At 44.2% G+C, this 19698-nt stretch overlaps 12 non-coding genes across 12 annotated transcripts; all 12 read right to left on the bottom strand.

Annotated features, from left to right (window-relative positions):
- Positions 1–804: 804 nt before the first annotated feature.
- Positions 805–995, bottom strand: LOC141213448 (U2 spliceosomal RNA). The gene has a single exon (XR_012282950.1). It is a non-coding gene; the product is annotated as a U2 spliceosomal RNA (small nuclear RNA).
- A 1120-nt stretch (positions 996–2115) lies between these two features.
- On the bottom strand, positions 2116–2306 carry LOC141213438 (U2 spliceosomal RNA). The gene has a single exon (XR_012282940.1). It is a non-coding gene; the product is annotated as a U2 spliceosomal RNA (small nuclear RNA).
- Positions 2307–3427: 1121 nt separating this feature from the next.
- LOC141213437 (U2 spliceosomal RNA) lies at positions 3428–3618 on the bottom strand. Its single transcript, XR_012282939.1, has one exon. It is a non-coding gene; the product is annotated as a U2 spliceosomal RNA (small nuclear RNA).
- Positions 3619–4737: 1119 nt separating this feature from the next.
- LOC141213436 (U2 spliceosomal RNA) lies at positions 4738–4928 on the bottom strand. The gene has a single exon (XR_012282938.1). It is a non-coding gene; the product is annotated as a U2 spliceosomal RNA (small nuclear RNA).
- Positions 4929–6054: 1126 nt separating this feature from the next.
- Positions 6055–6245, bottom strand: LOC141213435 (U2 spliceosomal RNA). The gene has a single exon (XR_012282937.1). It is a non-coding gene; the product is annotated as a U2 spliceosomal RNA (small nuclear RNA).
- A 1124-nt stretch (positions 6246–7369) lies between these two features.
- LOC141213434 (U2 spliceosomal RNA) lies at positions 7370–7560 on the bottom strand. Its single transcript, XR_012282936.1, has one exon. It is a non-coding gene; the product is annotated as a U2 spliceosomal RNA (small nuclear RNA).
- Positions 7561–8681: 1121 nt separating this feature from the next.
- Positions 8682–8872, bottom strand: LOC141213432 (U2 spliceosomal RNA). The gene has a single exon (XR_012282933.1). It is a non-coding gene; the product is annotated as a U2 spliceosomal RNA (small nuclear RNA).
- A 1119-nt stretch (positions 8873–9991) lies between these two features.
- On the bottom strand, positions 9992–10182 carry LOC141213431 (U2 spliceosomal RNA). The gene has a single exon (XR_012282932.1). It is a non-coding gene; the product is annotated as a U2 spliceosomal RNA (small nuclear RNA).
- Positions 10183–11308: 1126 nt separating this feature from the next.
- LOC141213430 (U2 spliceosomal RNA) lies at positions 11309–11499 on the bottom strand. Its single transcript, XR_012282931.1, has one exon. It is a non-coding gene; the product is annotated as a U2 spliceosomal RNA (small nuclear RNA).
- A 1123-nt stretch (positions 11500–12622) lies between these two features.
- On the bottom strand, positions 12623–12813 carry LOC141213429 (U2 spliceosomal RNA). The gene has a single exon (XR_012282930.1). It is a non-coding gene; the product is annotated as a U2 spliceosomal RNA (small nuclear RNA).
- Positions 12814–13933: 1120 nt separating this feature from the next.
- Positions 13934–14124, bottom strand: LOC141213428 (U2 spliceosomal RNA). Its single transcript, XR_012282929.1, has one exon. It is a non-coding gene; the product is annotated as a U2 spliceosomal RNA (small nuclear RNA).
- Positions 14125–15246: 1122 nt separating this feature from the next.
- LOC141213535 (U2 spliceosomal RNA) lies at positions 15247–15431 on the bottom strand. Its single transcript, XR_012283030.1, has one exon. It is a non-coding gene; the product is annotated as a U2 spliceosomal RNA (small nuclear RNA).
- Between the last annotated feature and the right edge of the window lie 4267 nt (positions 15432–19698).

Raw genomic sequence — 19698 nt, 5'->3', positions numbered from 1 at the left:
TACCTCTCCTGCTGCTGCTGCTGCTGGCTGTCCAGCAGCAGACTGAAGGTGGCTGCTGCTGTGCGCAGGTATATAAAGGCTCAGAGCCTATTATGACACGCGCAGCCAGCGTTCCATTGCCACATTCCGTCTACTGCAGGCGGGATACCTGGATGGCTGAATGTCACTGAGAAGCTCACAGAGACCGCCATAAGCAACAGTTTAAAAGAATGCCACAGACTAATCAACCAAACTTTTTGGGTTGGTTTCTCTTTTATAGTCTGCAGGCATTAAATGAAAGAAGTCAATGTTCCAGCAGAGGGAGACAACGTTTCAGAAAAGGCATTGTAGCAAACCAAAAAAGAAATTTTAAGCGCAGCAGAGTAACCAGCTCACATACCTGTTAGCTCAGGTGAGTTTAAAAGGCTGCTGTTGATAACAAGGGCATTTGCTAAATAGATGGTGTGTGTGCAACAATATACTGAAAGGTCAATTATATTGTGCAGCTTATCTCACCACCTGTAGTTATTTAGGTGAAAGCTCCAAAATGCTTGCCTAATATGTCTGTTTATCCAAAAGGAAGTATAGAGGGAGAGCTAGATAGATAGCATTGCATTACATTACATTACATGGCAATGCAATGCACAGTTGCTGAAGTTGAACCAAAATGAGCTTGTCATCTGGCTTCTGCAACTTTTAACATGAAAAATCCAATGAGGAGAAGAAAAGCAAAGCCAAAGAGTCCATCCCAAAATCCGACAAACAAGCAAAATGAACAAAAAGCATTGAATTCAATTCTTTCTGATTTTAGAAACTGCATTAAAGAAGGGGTGCACCGGTCCTGGAGATACTGCAATACCAGGTCAATGCGTGGAGTGGACAGAGCAAGCTCTTTCTCCATCTCCCTGTTCTAAAAATCCATTTAATATATGGTCCCCAGATAGGGGACGTATCAGATATTAAACTGATAAGAACAGATACTACACTTGATCTTAGCCAAAAGGCCGAGAAGCGATAACCAGAATTGGTTTCCGACTACGGTGCCACCCAAGGATTCTGAAAAGTCCATTTGTGGAGATGGCCACCTGGACTCCCGTTAAGAAGACATGCTGTCAACCTCTAGATCCCTCACATGCCTGCACTTTTCGGCTTGCTGCTGCTGCAATCCACGCGTTTTAGATCTGCATAACTCCACCTCTTTTAGCACAGTACCCTCAACCCCCGGCTGTTCCCACCCGCCTCAACACCGTTGGAAGGGAGGAGAACCAATTAAGGCGGGGGGGGGTGGAACGAGCAGCTGTCTACCCTTAGCAGGAGGGTTGCTGATTAATTACCTCTCCTGCTGCTGCTGCTGCTGGCTGTCCAGCAGCAGACTGAAGGTGGCTGCTGCTGTGCGCAGGTATATAAAGGCTCAGAGCCTATTATGACACGCGCAGCCAGCGTTCCATTGCCACATTCCGTCTACTGCAGGCGGGATACCTGGATGGCTGAATGTCACTGAGAAGCTCACAGAGACCGCCATAAGCAACAGTTTAAAAGAATGCCACAGACTAATCAACCAAACTTTTTGGGTTGGTTTCTCTTTTATAGTCTGCAGGCATTAAATGAAAGAAGTCAGTGTTCCAGCAGAGGGAGACAACGTTTCAGAAAAGGCATTGTAGCAAACCAAAAAAGAAATTTTAAGCGCAGCAGAGTAACCAGCTCACATACCTGTTAGCTCAGGTGAGTTTAAAAGGCTGCTGTTGATAACAAGGGCATTTGCTAAATAGATGGTGTGTGTGCAACAATATACTGAAAGGTCAATTATATTGTGCAGCTTATCTCACCACCTGTAGTTATTTAGGTGAAAGCTCCAAAATGCTTGCCTAATATGTCTGTTTATCCAAAAGGAAGTATAGAGGGAGAGCTAGATAGATAGCATTGCATTACATTACATTACATGGCAATGCAATGCACAGTTGCTGAAGTTTAACCAAAATGAGCTTGTCATCTGGCTTCTGCAACTTTTAACATGAAAAATCCAATGAGGAGAAGAAAAGCAAAGCCAAAGAGTCCATCCCAAAATCCGACAAACAAGCAAAATGAACAAAAAAGCATTGAATTCAATTCTTTCTGATTTTAGAAACTGCATTAAAGAAGGGGTGCACCGGTCCTGGAGATACTGCAATACCAGGTCAATGCGTGGAGTGGACAGAGCAAGCTCTTTTTCCATCTCCCTGTTCTAAAAATCCATTTAATATATGGTCCCCAGATAGGGGACGTATCAGATATTAAACTGATAAGAACAGATACTACACTTGATCTTAGCCAAAAGGCCGAGAAGCGATAACCAGAATTGGTTTCCGACTACGGTGCCACCCAAGGATTCTGAAAAGTCCATTTGTGGAGATGGCCACCTGGACTCCCGTTAAGAAGACATGCTGTCAACCTCTAGATCCCTCACATGCCTGCACTTTTCGGCTTGCTGCTGCTGCAATCCACGCGTTTTAGATCTGCATAACTCCACCTCTTTTAGCACAGTACCCTCAACCCCCGGCTGTTCCCACCCGCCTCAACACCGTTGGAAGGGAGGAGAACCAATTAAGGCGGGGGGGGGGGTGGAACGAGCAGCTGTCTACCCTTAGCAGGAGGGTTGCTGATTAATTACCTCTCCTGCTGCTGCTGCTGCTGGCTGTCCAGCAGCAGACTGAAGGTGGCTGCTGCTGTGCGCAGGTATATAAAGGCTCAGAGCCTATTATGACACGCGCAGCCAGCGTTCCAGTGCCACATTCCGTCTACTGCAGGCGGGATACCTGGATGGCTGAATGTCACTGAGAAGCTCACAGAGACCGCCATAAGCAACAGTTTGAAAGAATGCCACAGACTAATCAACCAAACTTTTTGGGTTGGTTTCTCTTTTATAGTCTGCAGGCATTAAATGAAAGAAGTCAGTGTTCCAGCAGAGGGAGACAACGTTTCAGAAAAGGCATTGTAGCAAACCAAAAAAGAAATTTTAAGCGCAGCAGAGTAACCAGCTCACATACCTGTTAGCTCAGGTGAGTTTAAAAGGCTGCTGTTGATAACAAGGGCATTTGCTAAATAGATGGTGTGTGTGCAACAATATACTGAAAGGTCAATTATATTGTGCAGCTTATCTCACCACCTGTAGTTATTTAGGTGAAAGCTCCAAAATGCTTGCCTAATATGTCTGTTTATCCAAAAGGAAGTATAGAGGGAGAGCTAGATAGATAGCATTGCATTACATTACATTACATGGCAATGCAATGCACAGTTGCTGAATTTTAACCAAAATGAGCTTGTCATCTGGCTTCTGCAACTTTTAACATGAAAAATCCAATGAGGAGAAGAAAAGCAAAGCCAAAGAGTCCATCCCAAAATCCGACAAACAAGCAAAATGAACAAAAAGCATTGAATTCAATTCTTTCTGATTTTAGAAACTGCATTAAAGAAGGGGTGCACCGGTCCTGGAGATACTGCAATACCAGGTCAATGCGTGGAGTGGACAGAGCAAGCTCTTTTTCCATCTCCCTGTTCTAAAAATCCATTTAATATATGGTCCCCAGATAGGGGACGTATCAGATATTAAACTGATAAGAACAGATACTACACTTGATCTTAGCCAAAAGGCCGAGAAGCGATAACCAGAATTGGTTTCCGACTACGGTGCCACCCAAGGATTCTGAAAAGTCCATTTGTGGAGATGGCCACCTGGACTCCCGTTAAGAAGACATGCTGTCAACCTCTAGATCCCTCACATGCCTGCACTTTTCGGCTTGCTGCTGCTGCAATCCACGCGTTTTAGATCTGCATAACTCCACCTCTTTTAGCACAGTACCCTCAACCCCCGGCTGTTCCCACCCGCCTCAACACCGTTGGAAGGGAGGAGAACCAATTAAGGCGGGGGGGGGTGGAACGAGCAGCTGTCTACCCTTAGCAGGAGGGTTGCTGATTAATTACCTCTCCTGCTGCTGCTGCTGCTGGCTGTCCAGCAGCAGACTGAAGGTGGCTGCTGCTGTGCGCAGGTATATAAAGGCTCAGAGCCTATTATGACACGCGCAGCCAGCGTTCCATTGCCACATTCCGTCTACTGCAGGCGGGATACCTGGATGGCTGAATGTCACTGAGAAGCTCACAGAGACTGCCATAAGCAACAGTTTAAAAGAATGCCACAGACTAATCAACCAAACTTTTTGGGTTGGTTTCTCTTTTATAGTCTGCAGGCATTAAATGAAAGAAGTCAGTGTTCCAGCAGAGGGAGACAACGTTTCAGAAAAGGCATTTTAGCAAACCAAAAAAGAAATTTTAAGCGCAGCAGAGTAACCAGCTCACATACCTGTTAGCTCAGGTGAGTTTAAAAGGCTGCTGTTGATAACAAGGGCATTTGCTAAATAGATGGTGTGTGTGCAACAATATACTGAAAGGTCAATTATATTGTGCAGCTTATCTCACCACCTGTAGTTATTTAGGTGAAAGCTCCAAAATGCTTGCCTAATATGTCTGTTTATCCAAAAGGAAGTATAGAGGGAGAGCTAGATAGATAGCATTGCATTACATTACATTACATGGCAATGCAATGCACAGTTGCTGAAGTTGAACCAAAATGAGCTTGTCATCTGGCTTCTGCAACTTTTAACATGAAAAATCCAATGAGGAGAAGAAAAGCAAAGCCAAAGAGTCCATCCCAAAATCCGACAAACAAGCAAAATGAACAAAAAGCATTGAATTCAATTCTTTCTGATTTTAGAAACTGCATTAAAGAAGGGGTGCACCGGTCCTGGAGATACTGCAATACCAGGTCAATGCGTGGAGTGGACAGAGCAAGCTCTTTTTCCATCTCCCTGTTCTAAAAATCCATTTAATATATGGTCCCCAGATAGGGGACGTATCAGATATTAAACTGATAAGAACAGATACTACACTTGATCTTAGCCAAAAGGCCGAGAAGCGATAACCAGAATTGGTTTCCGACTACGGTGCCACCCAAGGATTCTGAAAAGTCCATTTGTGGAGATGGCCACCTGGACTCCCGTTAAGAAGACATGCTGTCAACCTCTAGATCCCTCACATGCCTGCACTTTTCGGCTTGCTGCTGCTGCAATCCACGCGTTTTAGATCTGCATAACTCCACCTCTTTTAGCACAGTACCCTCAACCCCCGGCTGTTCCCACCCGCCTCAACACCGTTGGAAGGGAGGAGAACCAATTAAGGCGGGGGGGGGGGGGGGGTGGAACGAGCAGCTGTCTACCCTTAGCAGGAGGGTTGCTGATTAATTACCTCTCCTGCTGCTGCTGCTGCTGGCTGTCCAGCAGCAGACTGAAGGTGGCTGCTGCTGTGCGCAGGTATATAAAGGCTCAGAGCCTATTATGACACGCGCAGCCAGCGTTCCATTGCCACATTCCGTCTACTGCAGGCGGGATACCTGGATGGCTGAATGTCACTGAGAAGCTCACAGAGACCGCCATAAGCAACAGTTTAAAAGAATGCCACAGACTAATCAACCAAACTTTTTGGGTTGGTTTCTCTTTTATAGTCTGCAGGCATTAAATGAAAGAAGTCAGTGTTCCAGCAGAGGGAGACAACGTTTCAGAAAAGGCATTGTAGCAAACCAAAAAAGAAATTTTAAGCGCAGCAGAGTAACCAGCTCACATACCTGTTAGCTCAGGTGAGTTTAAAAGGCTGCTGTTGATAACAAGGGCATTTGCTAAATAGATGGTGTGTGTGCAACAATATACTGAAAGGTCAATTATATTGTGCAGCTTATCTCACCACCTGTAGTTATTTAGGTGAAAGCTCCAAAATGCTTGCCTAATATGTCTGTTTATCCAAAAGGAAGTATAGAGGGAGAGCTAGATAGATAGCATTGCATTACATTACATTACATGGCAATGCAATGCACAGTTGCTGAAGTTGAACCAAAATGAGCTTGTCATCTGGCTTCTGCAACTTTTAACATGAAAAATCCAATGAGGAGAAGAAAAGCAAAGCCAAAGAGTCCATCCCAAAATCCGACAAACAAGCAAAATGAACAAAAAGCATTGAATTCAATTCTTTCTGATTTTAGAAACTGCATTAAAGAAGGGGTGCACCGGTCCTGGAGATACTGCAATACCAGGTCAATGCGTGGAGTGGACAGAGCAAGCTCTTTTTCCATCTCCCTGTTCTAAAAATCCATTTAATATATGGTCCCCAGATAGGGGACGTATCAGATATTAAACTGATAAGAACAGATACTACACTTGATCTTAGCCAAAAGGCCGAGAAGCGATAACCAGAATTGGTTTCCGACTACGGTGCCACCCAAGGATTCTGAAAAGTCCATTTGTGGAGATGGCCACCTGGACTCCCGTTAAGAAGACATGCTGTCAACCTCTAGATCCCTCACATGCCTGCACTTTTCGGCTTGCTGCTGCTGCAATCCACGCGTTTTAGATCTGCATAACTCCACCTCTTTTAGCACAGTACCCTCAACCCCCGGCTGTTCCCACCCGCCTCAACACCGTTGGAAGGGAGGAGAACCAATTAAGGCGGGGGGGGGGGGGTGGAACGAGCAGCTGTCTACCCTTAGCAGGAGGGTTGCTGATTAATTACCTCTCCTGCTGCTGCTGCTGCTGGCTGTCCAGCAGCAGACTGAAGGTGGCTGCTGCTGTGCGCAGGTATATAAAGGCTCAGAGCCTATTATGACACGCGCAGCCAGCGTTCCATTGCCACATTCCGTCTACTGCAGGCGGGATACCTGGATGGCTGAATGTCACTGAGAAGCTCACAGAGACCGCCATAAGCAACAGTTTAAAAGAATGCCACAGACTAATCAACCAAACTTTTTGGGTTGGTTTCTCTTTTATAGTCTGCAGGCATTAAATGAAAGAAGTCAGTGTTCCAGCAGAGGGAGACAACGTTTCAGAAAAGGCATTGTAGCAAACCAAAAAAGAAATTTTAAGCGCAGCAGAGTAACCAGCTCACATACCTGTTAGCTCAGGTGAGTTTAAAAGGCTGCTGTTGATAACAAGGGCATTTGCTAAATAGATGGTGTGTGTGCAACAATATACTGAAAGGTCAATTATATTGTGCAGCTTATCTCACCACCTGTAGTTATTTAGGTGAAAGCTCCAAAATGCTTGCCTAATATGTCTGTTTATCCAAAAGGAAGTATAGAGGGAGAGCTAGATAGATAGCATTGCATTACATTACATTACATGGCAATGCAATGCACAGTTGCTGAAGTTTAACCAAAATGAGCTTGTCATCTGGCTTCTGCAACTTTTAACATGAAAAATCCAATGAGGAGAAGAAAAGCAAAGCCAAAGAGTCCATCCCAAAATCCGACAAACAAGCAAAATGAACAAAAAAGCATTGAATTCAATTCTTTCTGATTTTAGAAACTGCATTAAAGAAGGGGTGCACCGGTCCTGGAGATACTGCAATACCAGGTCAATGCGTGGAGTGGACAGAGCAAGCTCTTTTTCCATCTCCCTGTTCTAAAAATCCATTTAATATATGGTCCCCAGATAGGGGACGTATCAGATATTAAACTGATAAGAACAGATACTACACTTGATCTTAGCCAAAAGGCCGAGAAGCGATAACCAGAATTGGTTTCCGACTACGGTGCCACCCAAGGATTCTGAAAAGTCCATTTGTGGAGATGGCCACCTGGACTCCCGTTAAGAAGACATGCTGTCAACCTCTAGATCCCTCACATGCCTGCACTTTTCGGCTTGCTGCTGCTGCAATCCACGCGTTTTAGATCTGCATAACTCCACCTCTTTTAGCACAGTACCCTCAACCCCCGGCTGTTCCCACCCGCCTCAACACCGTTGGAAGGGAGGAGAACCAATTAAGGCGGGGGGGGGGGTGGAACGAGCAGCTGTCTACCCTTAGCAGGAGGGTTGCTGATTAATTACCTCTCCTGCTGCTGCTGCTGCTGGCTGTCCAGCAGCAGACTGAAGGTGGCTGCTGCTGTGCGCAGGTATATAAAGGCTCAGAGCCTATTATGACACGCGCAGCCAGCGTTCCAGTGCCACATTCCGTCTACTGCAGGCGGGATACCTGGATGGCTGAATGTCACTGAGAAGCTCACAGAGACCGCCATAAGCAACAGTTTGAAAGAATGCCACAGACTAATCAACCAAACTTTTTGGGTTGGTTTCTCTTTTATAGTCTGCAGGCATTAAATGAAAGAAGTCAGTGTTCCAGCAGAGGGAGACAACGTTTCAGAAAAGGCATTGTAGCAAACCAAAAAAGAAATTTTAAGCGCAGCAGAGTAACCAGCTCACATACCTGTTAGCTCAGGTGAGTTTAAAAGGCTGCTGTTGATAACAAGGGCATTTGCTAAATAGATGGTGTGTGTGCAACAATATACTGAAAGGTCAATTATATTGTGCAGCTTATCTCACCACCTGTAGTTATTTAGGTGAAAGCTCCAAAATGCTTGCCTAATATGTCTGTTTATCCAAAAGGAAGTATAGAGGGAGAGCTAGATAGATAGCATTGCATTACATTACATTACATGGCAATGCAATGCACAGTTGCTGAATTTTAACCAAAATGAGCTTGTCATCTGGCTTCTGCAACTTTTAACATGAAAAATCCAATGAGGAGAAGAAAAGCAAAGCCAAAGAGTCCATCCCAAAATCCGACAAACAAGCAAAATGAACAAAAAGCATTGAATTCAATTCTTTCTGATTTTAGAAACTGCATTAAAGAAGGGGTGCACCGGTCCTGGAGATACTGCAATACCAGGTCAATGCGTGGAGTGGACAGAGCAAGCTCTTTTTCCATCTCCCTGTTCTAAAAATCCATTTAATATATGGTCCCCAGATAGGGGACGTATCAGATATTAAACTGATAAGAACAGATACTACACTTGATCTTAGCCAAAAGGCCGAGAAGCGATAACCAGAATTGGTTTCCGACTACGGTGCCACCCAAGGATTCTGAAAAGTCCATTTGTGGAGATGGCCACCTGGACTCCCGTTAAGAAGACATGCTGTCAACCTCTAGATCCCTCACATGCCTGCACTTTTCGGCTTGCTGCTGCTGCAATCCACGCGTTTTAGATCTGCATAACTCCACCTCTTTTAGCACAGTACCCTCAACCCCCGGCTGTTCCCACCCGCCTCAACACCGTTGGAAGGGAGGAGAACCAATTAAGGCGGGGGGGGGTGGAACGAGCAGCTGTCTACCCTTAGCAGGAGGGTTGCTGATTAATTACCTCTCCTGCTGCTGCTGCTGCTGGCTGTCCAGCAGCAGACTGAAGGTGGCTGCTGCTGTGCGCAGGTATATAAAGGCTCAGAGCCTATTATGACACGCGCAGCCAGCGTTCCATTGCCACATTCCGTCTACTGCAGGCGGGATACCTGGATGGCTGAATGTCACTGAGAAGCTCACAGAGACTGCCATAAGCAACAGTTTAAAAGAATGCCACAGACTAATCAACCAAACTTTTTGGGTTGGTTTCTCTTTTATAGTCTGCAGGCATTAAATGAAAGAAGTCAGTGTTCCAGCAGAGGGAGACAACGTTTCAGAAAAGGCATTTTAGCAAACCAAAAAAGAAATTTTAAGCGCAGCAGAGTAACCAGCTCACATACCTGTTAGCTCAGGTGAGTTTAAAAGGCTGCTGTTGATAACAAGGGCATTTGCTAAATAGATGGTGTGTGTGCAACAATATACTGAAAGGTCAATTATATTGTGCAGCTTATCTCACCACCTGTAGTTATTTAGGTGAAAGCTCCAAAATGCTTGCCTAATATGTCTGTTTATCCAAAAGGAAGTATAGAGGGAGAGCTAGATAGATAGCATTGCATTACATTACATTACATGGCAATGCAATGCACAGTTGCTGAAGTTGAACCAAAATGAGCTTGTCATCTGGCTTCTGCAACTTTTAACATGAAAAATCCAATGAGGAGAAGAAAAGCAAAGCCAAAGAGTCCATCCCAAAATCCGACAAACAAGCAAAATGAACAAAAAGCATTGAATTCAATTCTTTCTGATTTTAGAAACTGCATTAAAGAAGGGGTGCACCGGTCCTGGAGATACTGCAATACCAGGTCAATGCGTGGAGTGGACAGAGCAAGCTCTTTTTCCATCTCCCTGTTCTAAAAATCCATTTAATATATGGTCCCCAGATAGGGGACGTATCAGATATTAAACTGATAAGAACAGATACTACACTTGATCTTAGCCAAAAGGCCGAGAAGCGATAACCAGAATTGGTTTCCGACTACGGTGCCACCCAAGGATTCTGAAAAGTCCATTTGTGGAGATGGCCACCTGGACTCCCGTTAAGAAGACATGCTGTCAACCTCTAGATCCCTCACATGCCTGCACTTTTCGGCTTGCTGCTGCTGCAATCCACGCGTTTTAGATCTGCATAACTCCACCTCTTTTAGCACAGTACCCTCAACCCCCGGCTGTTCCCACCCGCCTCAACACCGTTGGAAGGGAGGAGAACCAATTAAGGCGGGGGGGGGGGGGGGGTGGAACGAGCAGCTGTCTACCCTTAGCAGGAGGGTTGCTGATTAATTACCTCTCCTGCTGCTGCTGCTGCTGGCTGTCCAGCAGCAGACTGAAGGTGGCTGCTGCTGTGCGCAGGTATATAAAGGCTCAGAGCCTATTATGACACGCGCAGCCAGCGTTCCATTGCCACATTCCGTCTACTGCAGGCGGGATACCTGGATGGCTGAATGTCACTGAGAAGCTCACAGAGACCGCCATAAGCAACAGTTTAAAAGAATGCCACAGACTAATCAACCAAACTTTTTGGGTTGGTTTCTCTTTTATAGTCTGCAGGCATTAAATGAAAGAAGTCAGTGTTCCAGCAGAGGGAGACAACGTTTCAGAAAAGGCATTGTAGCAAACCAAAAAAGAAATTTTAAGCGCAGCAGAGTAACCAGCTCACATACCTGTTAGCTCAGGTGAGTTTAAAAGGCTGCTGTTGATAACAAGGGCATTTGCTAAATAGATGGTGTGTGTGCAACAATATACTGAAAGGTCAATTATATTGTGCAGCTTATCTCACCACCTGTAGTTATTTAGGTGAAAGCTCCAAAATGCTTGCCTAATATGTCTGTTTATCCAAAAGGAAGTATAGAGGGAGAGCTAGATAGATAGCATTGCATTACATTACATTACATGGCAATGCAATGCACAGTTGCTGAAGTTGAACCAAAATGAGCTTGTCATCTGGCTTCTGCAACTTTTAACATGAAAAATCCAATGAGGAGAAGAAAAGCAAAGCCAAAGAGTCCATCCCAAAATCCGACAAACAAGCAAAATGAACAAAAAGCATTGAATTCAATTCTTTCTGATTTTAGAAACTGCATTAAAGAAGGGGTGCACCGGTCCTGGAGATACTGCAATACCAGGTCAATGCGTGGAGTGGACAGAGCAAGCTCTTTTTCCATCTCCCTGTTCTAAAAATCCATTTAATATATGGTCCCCAGATAGGGGACGTATCAGATATTAAACTGATAAGAACAGATACTACACTTGATCTTAGCCAAAAGGCCGAGAAGCGATAACCAGAATTGGTTTCCGACTACGGTGCCACCCAAGGATTCTGAAAAGTCCATTTGTGGAGATGGCCACCTGGACTCCCGTTAAGAAGACATGCTGTCAACCTCTAGATCCCTCACATGCCTGCACTTTTCGGCTTGCTGCTGCTGCAATCCACGCGTTTTAGATCTGCATAACTCCACCTCTTTTAGCACAGTACCCTCAACCCCCGGCTGTTCCCACCCGCCTCAACACCGTTGGAAGGGAGGAGAACCAATTAAGGCGGGGGGGGGGGGGTGGAACGAGCAGCTGTCTACCCTTAGCAGGAGGGTTGCTGATTAATTACCTCTCCTGCTGCTGCTGCTGCTGGCTGTCCAGCAGCAGACTGAAGGTGGCTGCTGCTGTGCGCAGGTATATAAAGGCTCAGAGCCTATTATGACACGCGCAGCCAGCGTTCCATTGCCACATTCCGTCTACTGCAGGCGGGATACCTGGATGGCTGAATGTCACTGAGAAGCTCACAGAGACCGCCATAAGCAACAGTTTAAAAGAATGCCACAGACTAATCAACCAAACTTTTTGGGTTGGTTTCTCTTTTATAGTCTGCAGGCATTAAATGAAAGAAGTCAGTGTTCCAGCAGAGGGAGACAACGTTTCAGAAAAGGCATTGTAGCAAACCAAAAAAGAAATTTTAAGCGCAGCAGAGTAACCAGCTCACATACCTGTTAGCTCAGGTGAGTTTAAAAGGCTGCTGTTGATAACAAGGGCATTTGCTAAATAGATGGTGTGTGTGCAACAATATACTGAAAGGTCAATTATATTGTGCAGCTTATCTCACCACCTGTAGTTATTTAGGTGAAAGCTCCAAAATGCTTGCCTAATATGTCTGTTTATCCAAAAGGAAGTATAGAGGGAGAGCTAGATAGATAGCATTGCATTACATTACATTACATGGCAATGCAATGCACAGTTGCTGAAGTTGAACCAAAATGAGCTTGTCATCTGGCTTCTGCAACTTTTAACATGAAAAATCCAATGAGGAGAAGAAAAGCAAAGCCAAAGAGTCCATCCCAAAATCCGACAAACAAGCAAAATGAACAAAAAGCATTGAATTCAATTCTTTCTGATTTTAGAAACTGCATTAAAGAAGGGGTGCACCGGTCCTGGAGATACTGCAATACCAGGTCAATGCGTGGAGTGGACAGAGCAAGCTCTTTTTCCATCTCCCTGTTCTAAAAATCCATTTAATATATGGTCCCCAGATAGGGGACGTATCAGATATTAAACTGATAAGAACAGATACTACACTTGATCTTAGCCAAAAGGCCGAGAAGCGATAACCAGAATTGGTTTCCGACTACGGTGCCACCCAAGGATTCTGAAAAGTCCATTTGTGGAGATGGCCACCTGGACTCCCGTTAAGAAGACATGCTGTCAACCTCTAGATCCCTCACATGCCTGCACTTTTCGGCTTGCTGCTGCTGCAATCCACGCGTTTTAGATCTGCATAACTCCACCTCTTTTAGCACAGTACCCTCAACCCCCGGCTGTTCCCACCCGCCTCAACACCGTTGGAAGGGAGGAGAACCAATTAAGGCGGGGGGGGGGTGGAACGAGCAGCTGTCTACCCTTAGCAGGAGGGTTGCTGATTAATTACCTCTCCTGCAGCTGCTGCTGCTGGCTGTCCAGCAGCAGACTGAAGGTGGCTGCTGCTGTGCGCAGATATATAAAGGCTCAGAGCCTATTATGACACGCGCAGCCAGCGTTCCATTGCCACATTCCGTCTACTGCAGGCGGGATACCTGGATGGCTGAATGTCACTGAGAAGCTCACAGAGACCGCCATAAGCAACAGTTTAAAAGAATGCCACAGACTAATCAACCAAACTTTTTGGGTTGGTTTCTCTTTTATAGTCTGCAGGCATTAAATGAAAGAAGTCAGTGTTCCAGCAGAGGGAGACAACGTTTCAGAAAAGGCATTGTAGCAAACCAAAAAAGAAATTTTAAGCGCAGCAGAGTAACCAGCTCACATACCTGTTAGCTCAGGTGAGTTTAAAAGGCTGCTGTTGATAACAAGGGCATTTGCTAAATAGATGGTGTGTGTGCAACAATATACTGAAAGGTCAATTATATTGTGCAGCTTATCTCACCACCTATAGTTATTTAGGTGAAAGCTCCAAAATGCTTGCCTAATATGTCTGTTTATCCAAAAGGAAGTATAGAGGGAGAGCTAGATAGATAGCATTGCATTACATTACATTACATGGCAATGCAATGCACAGTTGCTGAAGTTGAACCAAAATGAGCTTGTCATCTGGCTTCTGCAACTTTTAACATGAAAAATCCAATGAGGAGAAGAAAAGCAAAGCCAAAGAGTCCATCCCAAAATCCGACAAACAAGCAAAATGAACAAAAAGCATTGAATTCAATTCTTTCTGATTTTAGAAACTGCATTAAAGAAGGGGTGCACCGGTCCTGGAGATACTGCAATACCAGGTCAATGCGTGGAGTGGACAGAGCAAGCTCTTTTTCCATCTCCCTGTTCTAAAAATCCATTTAATATATGGTCCCCAGATAGGGGACGTATCAGATATTAAACTGATAAGAACAGATACTACACTTGATCTTAGCCAAAAGGCCGAGAAGCGATAACCAGAATTGGTTTCCGACTACGGTGCCACCCAAGGATTCTGAAAAGTCCATTTGTGGAGATGGCCACCTGGACTCCCGTTAAGAAGACATGCTGTCAACCTCTAGATCCCTCACATGCCTGCACTTTTCGGCTTGCTGCTGCTGCAATCCACGCGTTTTAGATCTGCATAACTCCACCTCTTTTAGCACAGTACCCTCAACCCCCGGCTGTTCCCACCCGCCTCAACACCGTTGGAAGGGAGGAGAACCAATTAAGTCGGGGAGGGGGGGTGGAACGAGCAGCTGTCTACCCTTAGCAGGAGGGTTGCTGATTAATTACCTCTCCTGCTGCTGCTGCTGCTGGCTGTCCAGCAGCAGACTGGAGGTGGCTGCTGCTGTGCGCAGGTATATAAAGGCTCAGAGCCTATTATGACACGCGCAGCCAGCGTTCCATTGCCACATTCCGTCTACTGCAGGCGGGATACCTGGATGGCTGAATGTCACTGAGAAGCTCACAGAGACCGCCATAAGCAACAGTTTAAAAGAATGCCACAGACTAATCAACCAAACTTTTTGGGTTGGTTTCTCTTTTATAGTCTGCAGGCATTAAATGAAAGAAGTCAGTGTTCCAGCAGAGGGAGACAACGTTTCAGAAAAGGCATTGTAGCAAACCAAAAAAGAAATTTTAAGCGCAGCAGAGTAACCAGCTCACATACCTGTTAGCTCAGGTGAGTTTAAAAGGCTGCTGTTGATAACAAGGGCATTTGCTAAATAGATGGTGTGTGTGCAACAATATACTGAAAGGTCAATTATATTGTGCAGCTTATCTCACCACCTGTAGTTATTTAGGTGAAAGCTCCAAAATGCTTGCCTAATATGTCTGTTTATCCAAAAGGAAGTATAGAGGGAGAGCTAGATAGATAGCATTGCATTACATTACATTACATGGCAATGCAATGCACAGTTGCTGAAGTTGAACCAAAATGAGCTTGTCATCTGGCTTCTGCAACTTTTAACATGAAAAATCCAATGAGGAGAAGAAAAGCAAAGCCAAAGAGTCCATCCCAAAATCCGACAAACAAGCAAAATGAACAAAAAGCATTGAATTCAATTCTTTCTGATTTTAGAAACTGCATTAAAGAAGGGGTGCACCGGTCCTGGAGATACTGCAATACCAGGTCAATGCGTGGAGTGGACAGAGCAAGCTCTTTTTCCATCTCCCTGTTCTAAAAATTCATTTAATATATGGTCCCCAGATAGGGGACGTATCAGATATTAAACTGATAAGAACATATTTTTTTTTTTTTTTTTTTTTTTTTAAAACATTCAGGTTAGTTTTATAGCAAATCAGTAGGATATACCAAAACTGTTGCAAAAAAACTTCTCATCATCATGGCCATATTTATTAAGCATAAAGCAACCTAATATTACAGAAAGAAGAACATCTTATTAATATAAACCAAAAGATCACTGAAATTTTACAATATGCCTCCACTTTTTAAATTTCCATATTCCCTCGGCATCTGTTCCACCCCCGCTACTACTATCCATCTTGTAAGTCAAAAATAGCCTAGAAAGAATAATCCTAATACATTCATTTACTGTAATTGATTTCCTTTTAAATACACAAAGATTCCTCACATCCCACAAACTTTCTAACACACAAGCCATAATTAACCATAAAACTCTCTCCTTTACACGTCCACTTGCACCAATACCAAACATAACCACACGCCAATCCACAAAAGTCACTCCTGCCAAACTCCTACACAACCCCCCTACACATTTCCACACGTCTTGCGCAAAATCACAATTCCACATCAGATGCATAACCGTCTCACAACCATTACATCCATCTCTTGGACAAACATCCGACCTAATCAAACCTCTCTTCTTTTGAACGTCTCTCACTGGAAGAATATTGTGAAACGCCATCCACACTACATCCTTCTGTTTGTTGGACATCCCATACATACCCAACTTTCTCCAAGCATCCGCAACCTCATTCCCTCTCAAACCAACAATATTAGACTCGACCTCATTTGCACACAATTTCCTATACACCCTCTTAGTCATTCTAAACTCATCCGCCGGCACACTCAGCAAATCATACTTCTTGACAAACTTCTCAATCACCTCATACCACACCGGACACTTAAAAGACACAGGCACTCTCGCATCCCTCTTTCTCCAACCTAACCCATACAACATCCATCCTGCAGAATAACTTGCCATACATGCACCCTTATTACCTTTACCCAACAATACCACAATCGTCTTAATATAATGGAGCCCTAAAAAAAACTCAACATTAGGAAATCCCAAACCACCATGCTGGCAGGCCTTATAAAGGCTTTCCCTCTTCAGCTTCTCCATCTTGCTGCACCAGAAAAAAGAAAAAATCATTTTCTCAACTCTCTTCACTTTCCTAAAAGGGGATGGAAAAATTATGGCCACAAAAAGCAGAATGGGTAAGATCACTGCTTTGATAACTAGAACTTTGCCCCGCAAAGAAAGATCTCTCATTCTCCAAAAATTCAATTTTCGCTCAACACGCATACCACACTCGTCCCAACTCTCATTTCCTTTCAGATCATCATTGAAAAATACCCCTAAAATCTTAATTGCACTCTCCTCATACTTAACACCTTCCATACGAATACTGTCATCTCCAAAGCATTTGAAACTACACTTAGTCCAGTTAACTCTAAAACCTGATGCACCACAGAAAAAATCCAAAAGCAACCTCACCCTACTCATTGAAGCCATACTTTCACTCACCATCACAACATCATCCATGTAACCTAACACCTTCACATGCTTACCACCACTCCCAGGCACTAACAATCCTCTCATCATTTTCTCACGTCTCACTAAACACAGCAAAGGCTCAATCACACATACAAACAAGACAGGGGACATAGGGCATCCCTGTCTTACACCAGACCTAATCATCACTTTGTCAGACAACCATCCATTCACTAAAAACTCACTTGACACATAATCATATAAAGACTTAACTCCATTCAGAAAAACCCTAGGGAAACCCATCCTCTCCAATACTTTAAACAGAAACACATGCGAAACTCTATCAAAAGCCTTTTCGAAATCAATTGCTAACACCATACACTTCTGCTTTCTAGTCTTACAATCCCCAAGCATATCCCTTAACAATAACAAATTATCACTTATACTCCGACCAGGCACGGCACACACTTGGTCATCCTCCACAACCCTACCAATCACCTCACGCATACGATTTGCTAACAATTTACTGTAGACCTTATAATCAGCGTTAAGCAATGATATGGGTCTCCAGTTCTCCAAACGCTTTTTCTCACCCTTCTTAAACACAAGAACCACTATACCCTCTTTCATACTGTCACACAAAACACCATTCATCCACATATACCTACAAACCTCAGTCAAGTCCTTACCCAAAAACTCCCAAGCTTTCACATACAGCTCCACAGGCAACCCATCCTTCCCAGGCGTCTTATTCTTTTTAGCACTCATAACAACATTCCTCACCTCATCCAAAATAACATCCGCACACAAAGCATCACATTCATCCGAACCAAGTCTCTTCTCCATACCACTCAATACATGCGACACAAGTCCAGGATCAATCCATTTCTCATCGTACAACTTACTATAGAAGCCATTCACCTCATTCAACACATTCTTCCCAACCACACTAGATCCATCTTCACCTACCACTTCACTCAAATCCAACTTCCTTCCATTCATTTTTTTAAAAAAGTACCTGGTGCACTTTTCATTCTTTTCCAAATGCTCTAACTTGGTACGGTAAATAATCTCTTTACCTTTTTCATCCAGAAGACATTTTAACTCATTCTTAGCAACCTCAAGCTGATCAGACATATCCATTCCTTTCCTAACACACCCACGCAACCAATCAATCCGTCTACTTAAGTCATTAAATCTATTACGATATCTGGCAGCTTTTTTGTAGCCCCATTTTTTAAAGAAAGTTTTTAACTGTAATTTCACCCAATCCCACCATTCAAGCGCACTACCAAAATCACGCTTACGCCACCTCCAACTTGCATACCTTTTCTCCAACTCACTCATCACCTCCTCATCCTCCAACAACCTCGTATTCAATTTCCAAACCCCACCCCCAAACACCATGTCCCCATTCGCACTAAAAACTCCACGCAAACACTCATGATCAGAAAAAGGTACCTTATGTTGAACATAACTTGAACAAACCATATTTTTGGAAAATAACATCCTATCTATCCTCGATGAAATATTACCACGGTCAGCATAATATGTAGGCGGTGGTGGAATGCCATACTCAAGTATTGCAGCGTCTAAGAAAGAAAAATCAGAAATAAGTTGAGATAACTTTTTTCCTGTAATGTCCACATTACCTTCTGTGACACAATTACAGTCACCAACAAAAACTGTAGGAATTTTTCCAGGGAGAAAAAAACTCAATTTCTCAAGAAGAGCAAGCCGCTCCTCTTTTTTAGTAGGACAATATAAATTAATCATTCTTCCACCCCCTATAACTCAAAAAACAATAATGCAGCGACCCACCTCCACAACCGTGTAACTATCAATAGTAATATTCTTATTACCAACTAAAATCCCCACACCATCATTTTTGTTAAAGCTGGACCCCGACCAAACATACTGGCCATAAGGCCAGTCCTTATCCCCTGGAGATTCAGTAATCCCACACTCTTGTAGACAATAGACATCTGCACTCAAACCCTTTAGATAATCCAGAACTGTTGTTCTTCGGGTAACAGATCTAATTTGCCTAACATTAAGGGACACAATGTCCCATCCAGAATGATGCGGCATAACTAAAGGGGATCACACATAACCTGAAAAAAAAAGAAAGAAAACATCAACTCAACCTTCATCAAGCAAAGCAAAGCTATTACCATCTGGCTGAATGCCAAATGTAACAATGTCAGGAGAAAATACATCTGATGGGTAAGCACGAGAGTCCACCGGGCTATCACACACGGCAGCAATGGATGAACACTCAGTCCTTGGCTTCTTCTTGACCACATCAGGATCCTCCTCATCAGAGAAACGGACAGCAGACAAGTCCCCTTGGCCACCGCCCCCGATCTCCTCTGAAGCAGTATTGCACCAAGATATGACAGGAGAATTGGACAAGTCCATTTCCCCCTCTCCACGGACACCAAACTGGGGAGGGAAAGGTGACATCACCTCTGGAATCACCATGTCAAAGCCTCATGACGCAGGAGGCTGAAGCTGGGCATCTTCAAATATGTCGTCCATCTGAGTGCCATCCTCTTCCTCTTGGGGAGCAATTGCCTCCCCGACATCCGGAAGGGGACCTTGTGGAACCCTAGTAGAAGTCGAAGGAACAGCAGGCCCCTCCGCGACCACTTGAGCAAAAGACTTAGGAGTGGTTCTAGCTTGACACTGCCTAAGAACATGCCCCTCCTCACCACAAGCATCACACTTTACCTGGTTCTTGCAGTCTTTCGCCATATGACCAGACGTGTTACACTTCCTGCAGGTTGGCGGATACCTGCAGGACTCCTGGACATGACCATACTTGTTACATCTTCTGCAGAAA

This window comes from Phyllobates terribilis, unplaced genomic scaffold (genome assembly GCF_046119375.1).
Source record: "Phyllobates terribilis strain yellow unplaced genomic scaffold, ASM4611937v1 Scaffold_196__1_contigs__length_3587587, whole genome shotgun sequence".
Lineage (NCBI taxonomy): Eukaryota > Metazoa > Chordata > Amphibia > Anura > Dendrobatidae > Phyllobates > Phyllobates terribilis.
This window is presented reverse-complemented; position numbering and strand designations above follow the sequence as displayed.